Source organism: Megascapheus bottae, chromosome 14 (assembly GCF_031878675.1).
Source record: "Megascapheus bottae isolate mThoBot1 chromosome 14, mThoBot2.hap1, whole genome shotgun sequence".
Lineage (NCBI taxonomy): Eukaryota > Metazoa > Chordata > Mammalia > Rodentia > Geomyidae > Megascapheus > Megascapheus bottae.
Window position 1 is genome coordinate 4,188,927 of NC_143522.1, and position 17,493 is coordinate 4,206,419.

At 42.4% G+C, this 17,493-nt stretch overlaps 1 protein-coding gene and 1 long non-coding RNA gene across 2 annotated transcripts in view; one reads left to right on the forward strand and one right to left on the reverse strand.

Annotated features, from left to right (window-relative positions):
- Rhoj (ras homolog family member J) overlaps window positions 1-17,493 on the forward strand; it is a 70,295-nt gene that overhangs the window by 26,605 nt on the left and 26,197 nt on the right. The window lies entirely within an intron of this gene.
- LOC150054538 (uncharacterized) lies at window positions 1,201-5,914 on the reverse strand. The gene is made up of 4 exons (XR_016537553.1): window positions 5,834-5,914; window positions 2,830-2,931; window positions 2,005-2,204; window positions 1,201-1,286 (listed from the first exon to the last, which is right to left on the reverse strand). It is a non-coding gene; the product is annotated as an uncharacterized LOC150054538 (long non-coding RNA).

A 17,493-nucleotide genomic window follows, 5' to 3' on the forward strand; every position in this document is an offset into this window, starting at 1 on the left:
TCATACCACATTCCTTGGAACATCTACATTTCAAGATTCAGATTTTTGAAGGAAGGAGTTAAAAAATATAATATAACGCCATCCTATAGCATCCTCCAGCTTTCTGGGGAAACAAGGACCAAAACTCATTTGCATCCTCCTGACTCTCCCATATACAGCCATAAATACTTAGAGGCTCAGAGATGGAGAGGGAGGAAGAGATTTCTAATCCCATCAAACGTGCTGGTTTTATTTTTAGATGTTAAACAAATACTTTGTTTCCTCTGTGTCTGGGCATACATTCAGAAAGATGACTTGCCACTTGTGTTCGGTGGCTTGAGGGGAGGATTTAGGGTTTATTGATATAAAAGAAAGCAAGTATCAGAAAAGAGCTCTCCCATTAACTGGCATTATGTGCTCTCTGCAGCTTTGCAGTTGACAGGGACATCAATATCCTGTTAACTGCAGAGCTGTTTCTGAGATTGTGAAGAAATGAAGAGGAAGAAAGTGTAGGCTGGGCCCCAGAGCTCAAGAGACCTGGAGGGCATCGGAGGGAGCAAGGCTCTGGCTGGGGCTGGTGGGTCCAGCCGCTAAAGATCAAGCCAGCAGAGTATATGAAATAGAGGAATCAACAATATAAGAATCTCATGGCTTTTTGCCAGTCCTGGGGCTTGAACTCAGGGCCTGAGCACTGTCCTTGGGCTTTCTCAAGGCTAGAGCTCTACCACTTGAGTCACGGTGCCACTTCCGGCTCTTTTCTATGTATGTGGTACCAAGGAATCAAATCAGCGTCTTCATGCATTCTAGGCAAGCACTCTACCACTAGGCCAAACTCCTGACCCCAAGAATCTCATTTTTAAAGAGCATACTAGCCTCATGTGAATTAAAGTCTAGTGGGAGACAATGCCAATAGAAATGTCGCTCATTTCCATCAAATGTTGTTGGCCTTTGGTAGGATATGATTTTTAAGTAAAACCTTTGGTGATTAATCAAACGAAGGTGAATGAGTTGGGAGGGGGGCCATCTATGGGAGTGTCGCCACCACTCTCAGGGTAATAAATACACAAATGCTTTGTTGGCCCATTTTTTTCTCATATATCTCAGTGGATTTTGGATGGCATTGGCTTGATGGGAAATTGAAATGTTGCTACGGCGTGGTTTTGGTGGCAGCTGATATAGCAGGAAGAAGAGACTCCTCTCCCCCACACTGTCACACCCAGTTTGAGAAGCTTAGTCCTGGAGGGAGGCTGGCATCCGCAAGCAACACAGATTTCTTGGCCTTGAATCTCTTTCGGATAAGCCATGTCCTGTGAAAAATCCATAAGCTCTTATTCAAACAAAATACAACTCTCAATAGACAGATACAATCAGTTATATTAAGAGTGTGATAACTCAAAGATGTAAAATGAAATGGCCACAACCTTTTGATACACATTTTCTTTTGTGTGTGTGTTGAGACAAGTTCTACCTATTAGCCCATTCTGCCCCCAAACTTGCAACCTGTCTCAGTGCGGGCATTACAGGTGTGTGCTACCATGCCAAGTGCCTTACATGAAGTTTTTTTATATTATTATTACCATTACTATGTTGGTTCACAAAACTATTAGGGGTGTTATCAAATCAAGGTAGTACTTGGTTCAAATTACTAGCTTTGGAAATGAGTAATTATCATTTTTAAATATCTATCAAATCTAAACATTTTTGGTGATAATATATACACATAATCTTTAATCCTTACAATAATATATGTACAAAAGATCCTATTTCAAAACCAAGGAAACTAAAACTCAAATACATTCAACAATTTCCCCAAAGTCATAGAACTATGAAAAAAATTAATTTTTAATAAACAAATGAGTTTTCAGGTAGGCAAGGACTTGACTGTGATGTCATTATACTGGTCTCTCAATGTGTCCATTCACACTCACACATATTTTCTTGCACACCCATGTACTTCCACACACTAAAAGCAGAGTTACACAATTGCAAACAACATGAGGTCTGTATCACACAACATTGACTTACATCCACTTGTAGGAGTTTTCTGCTGTGTGACCTTCTCTACTCAGCAATGTCACTGAAGCCAACCATTCCTTCATCTCTCCAATCACATCTTCAGAAATGTAAAACACCAAGTGTCTCCCCCTTGTTCTAAAGAACTCCGTATCCATCGGATTAAATGCATTTGGAGTGTTTGTCTCTGAGAATTCATTCCTTTGCCTGACCTTTAAATTATCTCAGCACAAACTCAATAAAAGAAAGAAGTTTCAGATTAGTTTGCTTCATTAAAAAAAAAGAATGTCAGAAAACACAACAGGCTCCATCAATATCCAGGGATTGCTGTAAAGGGGAGCAGGCATTAACTATATAACTCTGACCCAAGTATATATTGGTTGGTACCTGAATCTGGCATCATGCTAAACCTCTACAATCCATAGCCAGCCTTCGGACTGACTTCCCAGAACCAATTCATAGTAACAGGAATCAGGCCATCCAAAGAAGGGAGAGCTCAACATTCAAAGACACCTGAAATCTAATCTAACTCCTGTTACTTATCACATAACTAATGCCATTAGTTGTGACCTTTCCATAAACCCAGAAGAGCTCTCTAGTGTTAGGATTCCTGATGTTTCCTGATGTTTCCAGGGCCGAGTTGAAGGGATCCGCCTCCCCCCCCCCCCCCGCCACACACACACACACACACACACACACACACACATACACTGTTTCCTGGCAAAAGCCAGAGAGCTGGGCCAGACTCCAGGGAAGGCACCACCCAGGCTGCATCCCATCACCTGCCTGAGTATTCACTTCCTCCCCCTCCCTCCCGCTTTGGTCCTTCTGACTCACCACACACCTCTAGCCTTCTAGCTTTCCCACTGGGTTCCAAAGTCATTTGCTGTTAGTCACAGGCAATTTCCCTCCGCTTTGTATGTGAGAGGAACACACAATCTGCAAAAATTAAAAAGATTAAAAATTAAAGTTGGGCCGGGAGTTTGGCCTAGTGGTAGAGTGCTTGCCTAGCATGCACGAAGACCCGGGTTCAATTCCTCAGTACCATATACATAGCAAAAAGCCGGAAGTGGTGCTGAGGCTCAAGTGGTAGAGCTCTAGCCTTGAGAAAGTCCAAGGACAGTGCTCAGGGCCTGAGCCCAAGCCCAGGACTGGCAAAAAAAAAAAAAAAAAATTAAAGTCATGCATGCTTGGGGAAATTGGACTAAATAATATGCCAGTGACATTTAAGAGCTATGGAAGTATCCAGAGGTTTTCTTCATAATCTCTATTTTAAAAACAGTAACAACAAAGCCAGGCACGGTGGCTCATGCCTGTAATTCTAGCTACTCAGGAGGCTGAGTTCTGAGGATCGAGGTTCAAAGCCAGCCTGAGCACAAAAAAGCCAGAGTGAGACTCATCCACAATTAATCACCAGAAATCCAGAAAAAGTGGGGCTGTGGCTCCAGGGGTAGGACAGTAGCCTTGAGTTGAAGAGCTCAGGGACAAAGCCTAGGCCCAGAGGGCAAGTCCCATGACTGACAAAACAACAACAAACAAATACATAGCAGGTAAAGCCTCGGCTTTAGACCAGAAAATCCAGTGTTCTGCACCCTGCTACTTCTAATACATTCTTGAAAAAAAGAAAGGTTACAAAGCCTGAGGTTTGAACAAAAGATCACAAAGGCTCCTTTACTGTTCAAGTGAGAAATTAAATGAAATGATTTACATAAAGTACTTAGTACAGTATCTACATGGTAGGAAGTGTACATTGAACATTATATATCATGTGAGAGAGAGTGTGTGTGCATGCATATACACTAGCTTGCTAGCTGACTCTGCAAGTTTGTGCAAGGCTGGTACTCTATCAATTGAACCACAGTTCCACTTCTGGGTTTTTAGTGGTTAATTGGAAATAAGAGTTTCAGAGATTTTTCTACCAGAGCTGGCATTAAACCAAAATCCTTAAATCTCCCCTGTGTAACTAAGATTACAGGCTTGAGCTACCAGCACCAGCAAATGTTAATTGTTAATATTATCTCTCCTCCTACCTCCTGCCTCTTGCTTCCCTGTGACCACTAGATTCCAAGCTAATTTTCTTGAATGTAGGGCCTAAGTGCTGTCCTTGAGCTTCTTCTGCTCAAGGTTAGTGCTCTATCATTTGAACCATACCTCCACTCCTGGCTTTTTTTAAAATAGTTTATGGGAGATAAGAGTATTATGGACTTTCCTGCTTTGAACTGTGATCTTCAGCTCTCAGTCTCTGGAGTAGCTAAGATTACAGGCATGGGTTACTGGCATCTGGCCCAAGATAAAATTTTAAGGTTCTTTTTCTAGTGTAACAGTATGAGGAGCAAAAAAAAAAACCTTCTATTGTTTCTTATATGTATATCTATACCTTCTACTGTTTCATATATGTATATTATTCTCCATGATGTTATAGCATTGAACAGGATAAACAGGTAAATATATTGCAAGTTCCAAATTCATCTTTGAGAAACTTTAGATCACACCATTTACAAGTGTCTACACGAACCTGTTAAGAGTTAGCTTGTGTGGAAACAGAGTCTGTGGTTCCTTTAACTTTTCCCTGGTTGCTAGTCAGTGCAATGTTATGGGTTTTGAGATAAAATAGGAAGGAAATACAGATCTGGAAAGAACCAGAATCAATCAGGAGGCTTCCAGAAGGATCTTGGGTGGTGAGACTAGAGGGAAAGAGTAGCCAGATCAAATACTGAGCCGCCATTGGTGGTGTAATGCCACAGCAACAAATATGTGATATGCCTCGTCGTGCACAGCCCTTAGGCCACAGCAGGAAAGTTCTCATCTGGAGCAGCAACTCCACTGCTGGCTGCCTGCTCCCCAAGTATATCTGGGTGCTCATAACATGACGTGTGAAATTCAACCCTTCACCCTTGTCTTCTGCTTATTTGTCCTCCTTTCCTGTAGCCCTAGATTCTAGTGTCCCAGTGAAGAGGAAAGAGGATAAGGATGGTGGGGAAGGGAAGGGAAAAGAAGGGGAGGGAAAGGGAGGGCAGGGCAGAGCAGGGAAGGGGAGGGGAGGGCAGGGTAGGGCAGGGCAGGGCAGGGCAGGGCAGAGCAGGGCAAGGGAAAGGAGAGAGAAAGTATGGAGAAATTATTCTGAAGGGAATAAGTAACTAAATTTTTTCATTTGAAATGTGAAAGTTTTGTTTTGTTCTGTTTTTTTCATATATTTTATTATAATTAATAGAAGGGTTACATTATATTCACCAGATAGAAGGTGCATTACTTCACATACAGTTCTGGGGCTTGAGCTCAGGGTTTGGGCACTGTCTCTGATCTCCTTTTACTCCAAGCCACAGCTGCACTACCAGCTTTTTCTGGTGGTGAACTAGAGATAAGACACTCACAGACTTTCCTATCTGGGCTGGCTTCGAATCGTGATCCTCCGATCCCAACCTCTTGAGAAGCCAGGATTACAAGCATGAGACACCAGTGCCAGGCTTTTAATTGCAAACTTTTATTAGCAAATGCAGACCATCCTTATTCATACGTAAGAGAAATTTTTCTCTTTTTCAAATGTATACTTTGATTAAAAAAAAATCATGGTAGAGTCTTCAACATGACCTGAAAGAACTCCTTGCTTTGTCTTATCTAGTAGTTATCTGTAAAATACACTGGATTCCAGGTAGAATATTCTTTATTGAAATACTTCTTGAAAATTTACTATGTGCCAAAGATGGTGGTACATAAAGAAAAGACAATAAAGCAGTTAGTCTAAAAAAAATACACCGGATTCTATACAAAATGTGCGCTAGGGCTCTCAGCAGAGCCTCATATGAACAAAGAGTGAGATAGATCTTGGACTAAGTATGCTCACCTTAAGTAGCATATCCGAACAGGTGCATTTCCCTCCATGATTCAGGCTTCTACAAATCTTGGCGAATGTTGATCATGTGTGCCAAGATAAATGTGAGTTAATATGGTGGAACATTTGTAGAGCTGTGGAAATAAAATATTTCACTTTGGGAGCACATTGACTTACGTGCCTTAAAGCTGAATCACATTTCCCCCAGTAGTATTAAGGGAAAAGAATTTGTTCCCACCCATCCACCCCACAGCCAGACTTACTACTTATTACTTCACTTTTCCATCCTAGCTATCTTTATCATTCCAAGGTAATCAGAAGGGAATTCCATATTGTGCTATTTTGAGATTCCAGAGACAGGAAAATGATCTGTGTTTGGCCCTACTAGAATGGTTTGTTCTTCTATGATTATATCATCTGAATATTTATTTCTGTTTCTAACATTGTGTTCTTTCCTTCTTCGCCACTTATTTATTTGACGAACATTTACTGGCAAGATAGAGCTGCAAAGGGAGCAAAACAGATACAGTAGTCCCTGTGTTGCTACAAGTTCTGGAAGGAGAGCTAGCTCCACATGAAGACTGATACATGGATCAAATGTCTTTCTCAGATTCCTTTTCTTTTTTCTATTATCTCTAAATAGTTGTACAAAGGACAACTCAATTCAATGTGTCAGTTTATAAATACAACTCATTTTGATCAATGTCATCCTTCCACACTCGCCGCCATCGCTTTAACCCACCCATACCCTCAAGTTATCTGTTCCATTTTAACAGATGTACATTGACTATCATGCCTGTATTTACCGCCCTTTAACTCTGTTCATCTGATTCAGGTTTCTTTTCATAGTTCTAAGATGGCTGTCAGCCACTCCCGAGGCTGTGTCCTCATTCACTCTCCTCAGTCAAATGAAGACCTACACCCTCATCACTCAGATGTGGTCTTAGAATTTTGAGGGTCTCCATTGGTCAGACTTGAGTTATGTCTCCAATCTTAACCAATCGGGGTAACCAGGACATGGGATTGATGACAGCTTTAAGCTAATCAGAGTTTACTCTTGCAGCCATGCCAGAGCCTATTGCATATGGCTAAAGAAACTCAGAGCATTTTTAGGCAGAAGAGGCAATAGTGTGTGGTCACTGCAGTCCCTGTTCTAACAGGGCTAATCGCCTCTAGCGTTGGCAGGATGATAGGAACATGTGCTGAGCACACACATGAATCATTTCCAATAGATAAGGCTAACTATCATGCAGCCATGGAGATTTCCCTTAGCAAGAGGATGCAGGCCGTGCGCTCTGTTAAAACCCACCACCGAGCAGCTGCCATATGCTCGTACCTGCTGGCCTCTGGCAGTGATTTAGAGGTGAAACCTTTCGTGTCCAATTAGTCTCCACTTTGATTCATAGTGGGTCTAAATTCATCTTTATTTATAAAGTTCAGGGTTTCCAATAAATTTGACAAGAGCTACTGAAAGTTAAAGTGTTTGCAAGGATGTTAGTTTCCTCAATTAATCATGATTTAATTTCCCCCATGTCGAGTTGGGTAGAGAAAATTGCCAAATAGTCAGCTCTCCTCAGACTTCATTGGAATAGAAATATTCTTCCCCTGCGTAGTTCTCCACTTTGGATGCCGAATTTAATTCTAACCTCACATTTCATACCTCATCATCAGTAGTGAACAATTAAGGGAACTTTAGAAAATGCCAATGCATAGATCTAACAGATTCTGTAGTAATGGGTCCAGGGTGAGGCCAAGGTTAAGGGTGATTGCTGTTAACAAGAGCTTTGTCTAAGGGAAGATGTGTCTCCTAAGAGATTCATCCAACTTATGCCTGCAATTAAACACTCAAAGTTGACCTAAGATTACATCATTCAGAAACTGAGAGAAGCATTCTCCAGGCCAATAGGCTATCTGTTTAGGAGAGCTTCTGCCCCTGCAGCAGGAATAGCTTCCATCTCCCCATGGCCTCCACCTGTCTATCATAACTTGACTCCAGTAAACTTCCCAGCTACGAAACACGCAAGCTCCCCAGGCCATGCTTGCCCTGCTCGCCCTCCTGGCCTTTCTTTACCTCCACATCTTTCCCATCTCAGGGCTTCGGTATGTGTGGTTTCCATTGCCTAAAATGTTCCACACATTCCTCTTCCTGCTAAACTTGCACTCAGTTTAAATGCTACTTCCTCGGGGAGGGTAGTCCTCACTCTCTAGTCCTACTTAATATCTGCCTACTCAGCAGGCAGGGGTTAGGATCTGGCTTCCTCTTCAAACTATAAACTTGTTAACGATAAGGATAATTCTATTTTGTTCACCCATAGAGATCTTAGCACCCAACCTTCTCCCTCGCAACAAATCAAATTATCCAGCAAAAAGAAGTATGTTCCAGCCAGGCCCCAGTACCTCACACCTATAATCCTAACTCCTCAGGAGGCTGAGATATAAGGATCACAATTCAAAGCCAGCCCAGGCAAGAAAGTTTGTGAGGCTCTTATCTCCAGTTAAGCACCAAAAAGCTAGAAGTGGACGTGTGTACAATGATAGTCTTGAGCAAATTAACTCAGGGACAATACGTGGGCCCTGAGTTCAAGCCCCAGCACTGGTGCATGCTCACACAAATGTGTGTTCTGTTCATTCATCTATACTTTAGGATACTGTGTGAAATAATTTAGGAAGTATTAAGCCGTGGTTACTTAAGATGATCTCCCCTCCTTACAATTGGGTCATCTACGAAGCCCTCAGGACTGAGCAGTCGCAGTCTTAATTAGAGGATTGCTTCTTTTTTTCTTGAGTATTCAGTTGGAATGTGATAGTACATATTCCACAAATCATGATGTTTTCATTCTATAATGATTCTATAAATCATTCACCAATTAGGCTTGCCTCTATGCTTTCTTTGACTGATTAAGAAACTCAGAAGCCAATCTGTAGACCTAACCCATCCTACCCCCTGCCAGTTTCAGAACTGGTTCTCCTGATACAGTGTAAACTTGTTTCCACTTCATCTCATCAACCCCCTTCCATTTTCCCTCTGTTCTTACTATTCATTCTAATGTGATTAGAAATCACTTTCTAGGCTCACTGGAACTAATCAAGAAAAAGGCAATAAAGAATGAGCATAATTTATTCAAGAAAAAGGAAAACTCTCTCGTGGCAAGTTGTGAAAAAATGACATCTCTTCATTGCTTGAGAGAAAAAAAGAAAGTCAAAGAAGGGGAAAAAAAAGGATAGGCAAACCTGGATACATGAGCAGCAGCAGATTTCCAACAGCTCTGGGAAACAAATTGTGTGTGTGTGTGTGTGTGTGTGTGTGTGTGTGTGTGTGTGTGTGTGTGTGTTTCGTCACCCTCTCTGTACACAGACCCCAAAGAGAAATAACTCCTCCTGAGCAATGCACACTGTTCCTACTCCTTATTTTGCCAATCAAATAATTCTTCCTACTAACAGCTCGGACACTGACACTAAGTAAGGTCCTTGACATGAGCACATAGACACACTGTTACAGTTACATCCACTAGGACGTAAGTACTTCACAGTGTAAAGTTAATGCATCGGTTACCTATTGTTACTATTACAAATTACAACAAATTCATTCTCTTATCTTTCTGAAGGTCAAAGATCCAAAATGGTGCTTCACTAGATTAAAGTTAACATTCCAAAACACTGAGTTCCTATGGACTCTGGGGGAGAAGCCACACCTGGCCTTTTCCTGCTGCCTGAAAGCCTCCGTCCCCGGCTTCCTTCTCGTTTTCCAACTTCTGTTTCTGCACTGATATATCCATCTCTGACCCTTCCTTCCTCCTTCTCTTATAAAGACCTCTGTGATCCCACCACGTAATCCAATATCATTTCTTCAACTGAGGAAGTAACACTTTTTGACAAGAAATGTACTCCAGACCTTACTTATATAAATAACTCCTCTGTACATCTCCCTTTTACAATAAACTTTTTTAATCCTTAACTAGCCACACCAGTAAAGTCCTTTTATTTTGCAATTAAGATATCTTTGAGGGCCATTCTATAGTAAATAGCTTATACTAAATAACTAGCTATACTAAATATTTATACTAAATAATTAGCTATCCATCAGGATATGAATTTGAGATGGAGTTAAATGAAAACAGCCCATCTCCAGGGTCAAATAACATCCAGTTTATGAGTCCAAATACTTTAGCCCAAAGACATTCTACAAAATATTTTCTCAATCTACAGAAGTAGCCCGGGGACATTTCTCAATTCTGAATTCAATCCTAAAATTACCATCATTACTTCCTGATCAACAGTCCTCCAGCAAGCCCTATAACTAAGGTTGCTTTTTTAATTCCTCCTACCTACATCTCATAGCCTCTATTAATCCTCTCCCAGTCCCAACCATTTCTCCACCTCTTCCCTTCACTCTCCAATATCCACCCGACATGCAGGAGCATCAGAACCAAGACATGATGAGCTAAGAAACATTTCTGAGAATAGGAACATGATGCAGATAACATCAAAATTAACAAAGAAATGAGAAGCTTCTTCAGAACTTTGTTTTCTGGTTGTGGGGTTTGAACTCTTACGCTGGGTGCTATCGCTGAGTTCTTCAGCTCAAGGCTACCACCTACCCCTTGCGCCATAGCCCCATTTCCCATTTTCTAGGGATTAATTACAGATTAGAGTCTGATGAACTTTAGTGCCCAAGCTGGCTTTGAACAATGATTCTTAGATTTCAGCCTCTTTAGTAGTTAGGATTATAGGGGTGACCCACCATGCCAGATTCTCCAGAACTTTTTAGGAAGGGATTTGGAGCCAGGCTTTGATGGCTCACTCCTGGAATCCTAACTACTCAAGAGGCTGAGATCTGATGGTCCTGGTTCAAAGCCAGCCAGAAGCAGAACTATGATTCAAGTCATAGCTCTAACCTTAAGCACTAACCTCAAGCAACAAAGCTCAAGGACAAGCAGGATCTTAGAATCCTAGCTATTCAGGAAGCTGACATCTGAGGATCACAGTTCAAAGTCAGCCCAAGCAAGAAAGTTCATGAGACTTATCTCTAATAAACTACTCAGAAAAAAAAAATAGAAATGTCTCAAGTGGTAGAGCAAAAGAAGCTCAGGGAAAGCACCCAGATCCTGAGTTCAAACCCTAGGACATGCATCTCTCCCCCAAAACTGGAGGGAGGGAGGATTTGGTTTGTCTTTTAGACAATATTTCTAACCTTTAACTCCAGATATATAGATACAGATATACATTGTTTATTATATGTAACATTGATTATTCTATATTATACATTATAATTACATCCATTTATGATATATTACATATTTTGTAAGATATAAGATAATAGTATATATTACAATATACACAATTATTATACCATATAATATTCTATGTAAAATATTACATATCTGCATTCCTCTTGTCTTCCTTTACTTAGCTATAAACTCAAGTCAAGGCATCAGCTGGGCGCGATGGTTCACGCCTGGAATCCTAGCTACTCAGGAGACTGAGATCTGAGGATCAAGGTTCAAAGCCAGTCCGGGCACAAAAGGACCTGGGACTCTTCTCTCTAATTAACCTCTAGAAAATGGGAAATGGGGCTTAGCTCAAAGGTAGGGAAGTAGCCTTGAGCTGAAGAGGTCAGGGACACTCCCCAGGCCCAGGGGGAGGGCAGTAGCCTTGAGCTGAAAAGCTTCAGAAGAGTGCCCAGGCCAAGTTCAAGCCCCATGACCCACAAAAAAAAAAAAAAGTCAAGGCATCTACCATTCTCAAGGCAAATGCCCTTTGGAACCAGGGTCCAGCTATGCAAAGGATTACTGTACACACATTTGTGTGCTGGTTTATAAACCCCCACCTTCTAAAAGTACATTTCCCCAACATGCTTCCAGAGCATTGCCAGGTAATGTTTTAAATCATTTCTTGAGCAATTTCTTTTTATTCTGCTTTTTGTAAAATTTCACCTTTCTTGCCATCCCCTTCCTTCTTCCAGCCATGTCTATGCCTAGGCCGGTCAGCACTTATTGATTTGTAAGGTTACTCCCTTCTCACTGCTTCAGAGATCATGCAGAAAACAACCAGCTACAAATGCCAGAACTAAAAGAGAAAAATAGTTTGCTGACAGCTGAAATGTCAGCCAACGTTGACAGTTCCGAAACCATCTGGATTCGTCTCAAGAGGTGGGGATAACAGTCATAGACACTCTTTTTTTGAATCCAGAATATAGTTAGCAGACGTGATCTGCTATTTGTTTCTGGGCAGGGGCACAGCTGATCTAGCCAGCCCCCTGTGATGCTCATGAGGAATGTGGTAGCTAGAGTGCTGACAGAACCAGCCCATTGAAGAGGGTCAAGGGCGTGAGCTATCCTCTTCCATCCCTAAACTGGATTATTTCAATGGCTGCCTTCAATCTCACAAGACTGAATCAGAGTAGACTCAGCTGACAGTCCTAGAAAATGACCCTACAGTCTATCACCATCTTTCTTGGAGTAGGCCCAGGTCATGGCTCAATGGCCTTGTTTTCTAGAACTGATCACTTCCAATTCACCAACTGTGTCTCCTAGCATTCCCATCAAATATATCAGCAGCGCCTTCTGTTGTGATTTCCTGGCTGCTGGGGAAGCTGCATCTCTCCCTCCCCTGCTACCTGCCAGATGCTTCCAGATCCCAGTGGAAGCCTGATCCATTCTTTACAGTCCCCACTGAAGCAATCCCCTCCCAGAAACTGGGCTGTCCACTCGCTCAGTACCTGCCCACTGAGGGCAGCAAGCTACCATGTTGGGCCCTAGAGGTTTGCCTGGGAGGCGGACAGGGAATTAAGGACTGGTAGAGTATCTCAGTGTGGGGGTAGAAGAAAGTAGAATAGATAAGAAATGGAGTAGAGAAAGGCAGGACACCAATGAGCAGAGTCACCAAGGCGAAAAGAGGTGAAGGGAACACAGCCCGAAAAGATGAAGTCACTGAGCAGACTAGCTGCTCCTCAAGCCAGCACCACACAGGCCCTTGTACAGGATGGGTGGCACGTGTTCAGAGTAGGAACATCGACTTGTCCAGAAGGGCGTGTTTAAAAAATGGGTCACCAACTTCAGAAAGAGATACACTAACCCACCCCAGCCCAGAATAAACTTCACAGTGATCTGAGGCTCCAGGTACAATCTACCGAACAACTCAGATTCCCACGGGGTGCTTGACCCCCATTGCTTCCCTCCCTCCCCTCACCAGTGCTCTCAGACTGTGAAGTCAACACCCCAGTGATGACCCAGGGGAGACAGACATTCCAAGCCCCAAAACTGCTTGTTTCATTTTATCTCTTTCACCTTTGTTAAGGCAAAGTCCTTTCCATTCCTTAAATCCCCCCAGGAGAAACCACCAACTCCCTAGGGAAAGTGCCCCATACCAAATCACTGCCATTCCCTGCAGAACTCAGACTGGGTGCACTCTCTCTCTCTCTCTCTCTCTCTCTCTCTCTCTCTCTCTCTCTCTCTCTCTCTCTCTCTCTCTCTCTCTCTCACACACACACACACACACACACACACCCCACATCATCTCCTTCATTTCTTAAGACCAGAGGGAATAACTATGAGTTCACACTGCCAATGTCCTTGTGCTTTTCTTTCATGGAGTGCACTGCCCCCTCTCCATCGTATCTATGTCAGCTACCTGAGGGGCTCAAAGAGGACCTGTTGGCAGCAAGTGAGAGCAGGATGGAGTGGTTGCTCTGCAGACAAGTAGGAGCTCATTACAAATATAGATCCTTACCAGATGTGGTGGAACACAGCTGGAATTCCAGCACTTGGGAAAGTGAGATAGGAAGAGCCTGCGTTCCAGCTCAGGTCAGCCTGGCTACAAAGTGAGAAGGTATAGCAGAGAGAGGCAGAGAGAGAGAGAGAGAGAAGGGGAGAGAAGGAGGGAGGGAAGGAGGGAGGAAGGGGGAAAAGAGAATAGAAAGGGGGAGGGAAAAGAAAAGAAACGGTGAGTGTCGTATTCTTGGGCTTATCAAGACCAGCAGAGTGAAGCCTGCTCATAAGCATCACCTCCCCTCCTATTCCTTCCCCAGCCTCCTCATCCTCAGACCCAGCCTGCTCCTCACATATTGATTCGCCTCTGGTACATCAGGGTGAAAGAGCTCCAGTCCCTCTCATCCATCTCACATGCAACTGAAGGCCTGCCTCTTCACGTGTTCTTTTCCATCTCTGCTTTGGAGCCAGATCTCAGGGTTATAAGAAGTGACCCTTGCGTTGACTCCACCAAGAACACCTCCTCCACAGTGCCAGAAGCACATACTGCCATTGTGGGCGAGACATGTGTAATTCACCCCGGCCCCTTCTCCTTCGTTCCTCGCCCTCCTCTCCTGGTCATGTCCTGGGTCCCTACCCCCTTCACTGGAGACACTGGCTGGCAGAAGATTCGTTAGCCCCTGACAACCTGTGGCTGAAATGATTCCTTTACTCATCATCTACTTTTGGAATCCCTAAAGTGGGCCAAATACTTCACTAAGATATTTGACCTCTGTGTAGGGGCTTGTGGCTTTGATTGCACAATCCTATTTAGCCCTCATTAGAATTAGTGGTTGGAGAGGAAAGACATAGGCAAAAGCTACACACGATAAAGAGGCCAAAATTACAGAGAAGACAGTGGCTATGCAACTGCGGTCTTCCTGGCCAGACCACACTTCTCAAAGGACTCTGTAGTGAAGGAGTACAATCAGAAAGCAACAGGACAGGCAAAATGCCAAGAATCACGATTGTTCTCTCTCTCTCCAGCTAGCTGATCATCCATCAGACCTTAGGTTCACATGTACAGGTTCATAGGCCACACCTAGCTCCTAGGAGTTTAAGCATCTTCCAAACTAGCTGAAGAGTCATAAGTCAAACCTGAGGGATGTACTATGAGGCCCATGTCACCAAGTTCTCTAGAAACTCAAAGCCCAAGATTCCTAACCACCAACCCACTGGCCCACATTGCACTGGCTCTGAGTGACAATAGCTACAGCAGCCATCACAGCCTCTGATATGAAAATATCAGGGGCCGGGAGTTTGGCCTAGTGGTTAAAGTGCTTGCCTAGCATGCATGAAGACCCGGGTTCGATTCCTTGGCACCACATGCATAGAAAAAAGCCAGAAATGGTGCTGAGGCTCAAGTGGTAGAGCTCTGTCCTTGAGAAAATCCAAGGACAGTGCTCAGGCCCTGAGCTCAAGCCCAGGACTGGAAAAAAAAAAAAAAAAAAGAAAATATCAGCACACCCGTACCAGCTTTAGCTTCTCCTTGACAGGACCCATTAGCCAGCACAGGTTAGCCAAGCATCTATACTACAGAGCTGGAACTATGCATGCGGGGTAGGGGAGGGGGTCTGAGGCAAAGCAAGTAGGAAAACTGTGAACAAGGTCATAAAACTGCTAGGGGTCACCATGAACTAATTCTGAGAGTATACTTAGCAAGCCATGTACAAGCCAAAGACGCTTTTGTGTATATTTTCACTGGAAGACAACTCATTGTAGAAATGAGTTTAAGCTTTGTGTTTGTCGGGCAGATACTCTACCATTTAAGCAATGCCCCCAGCCCAAAAAACTCCTATTTATTACTTCAAAAGATAATAACTATGTTGGATATATTACTAGATGAAGATAAAGAAAACAACCCCCCAAAAAACTCCAGAAATATGTAAGATCCCAGAACTGAATGATACAAAGACAGAAGAGTTAATACAATCTTAGCTTAATGAGCATGCAGAAAGTTAGGAGCCAGAAAATTTGTTTCATGATTTCATAGTACATTAGAAAAGAAGCTGCTGAGAGCAGAAACATACACACACACACACACACACACACACACACACACACACACACACGCACACGCACACACACACACACCCTAAATATTTACTTGGCTAGTTTGCTTCACTCCGCCTAGACACTGTCAATGAAGAGCTATATTTGAAACCAATTTACTACTGCTGTCCCTATAGCTCACAGATTTCCTTCAGTTTGCAACTAATCTACTTTGGCAGACTCAGGCATTCTCAAATGCATCATATTTCCTTGGTCCCTTCAAAAAGCAAGCATAGGGAGAACATTAGCGGTTAGTCATAATTCTCTGAAAAAGATGGCTCTCTCTGCTAACACACAGTGTGTAAACCTAATTTCAGCAAACCTACTCATTACACATCCTCTTCATAAATCATAAGCGTGGTCCTATAGTCCAAAATATATCTGGACAAGCCTACCACAAAACCTTAGGGAGTAAACCTAGGGAAAAAAGTAATAGAATTTAAGTGATAAAAGGTAACTTAGATGACATTTAAGCCAATCTATACTTAACAAGAATAATCACATCATATCCAGATGTTCTTCCTGATTGTCTTATATGTCCACAGTAACCAAGAATGATCAAAACAAAGTTTTCTGTATATATTTTTGCACGTGCAATAGAGGAATTTTTCCTACGTCTTAGGAATTATGCCCTCACTATATTACCATATTCCTAATTATTCTTTAAAAGGTCCCTTAATAAGGATACTCTAACTGGTAGGGACAACCCTCTGATTATTGAGCAATTATTGCCTATTATAAACACTTTGGTGATGAATATTTTTATATGTATATGTCATGCAATATGCATGTTTATGTATAAATTATACATATTACTTGCAGTGATCCGCCAAGGTTACAAACTGTGCCCTGTAGAGACAATAGTACTAAATGGGTGCCAAGCACAGCCTTCATAGACAATGCCTAGGCAGCATGAGCTAAAGTAGCCAAGTAAATATTTAGCGTGGGCATGTCTCCTCCAAGTAACTTCTTTTCTGAAGGGTTACAAGATCATTTGGAAAACAAAAAGCAATTCTTCTGCTTTCTACATGTCTAGACAAGGTCTCATCAGGTCTTAGAATGTGCTGCAGAGACAACTATAAAGTCAGAGGTGAAAACTTTGCTTCATATTCAGTCTTTTAATCCAGATTACAAAGCAGCTTTCCAGAAAGCCTGAGCAAATGTACATTTTCTCTGGAAGTATGAGCCCACAGCTCAGAAAACTAACTTGTCCTAGGAAACATGCTCTTTACTGTTGCTCAGTTGACAGGCCAAAACTGTATCTTTCCTTAATTTGAAATGTGTTGACCCCAATATTTATTAGTCCTTTATAGAGATTCTTTGTACAATGCCTTTGTTCTTTCTTTGGGGGTAAATACATTATTAGATTTATATAGTGTATATGTATATTATTGATTAACTAGTATGCATAGATATGAAAGGTAATCATCTTCTTTGACCTTTCTTAATTGGGGCCAATTTTTGTTGCTCCTGTAAGTCTTCTCTGTTTTCCCTTTGCTTTTTGTCATGTATGCAGAGCACAGGTACTATGTCTGACTGTCTGAACAAGGAGAGGGGAAAGCTGTTCCTCCAGGTTATTCTGTCCCTGCCATGCTGTCTGATGTGACCAAAGTAGTCTATGCCTCGGTAGCACCTTGTACATGTTTAGTTTTCCTCAGTAGGCTATCACAGCTGCTAGTCACAGAACCTCTAACATGAATGGGACACTCAGCTAACTCTAATAGAGTAGCCGAGTTATTACAATTCTAGATGAGTGAACTAAGCTTTGGCGTTGAATCAATTGCTAAAAGCATAGTCATCCAGGCCTTTCTTCCTCCGAATCTTAGAGGAGGGTATAAAATGCAGGAGAGCCATGCTCTCCACTAGCTCTTCTTG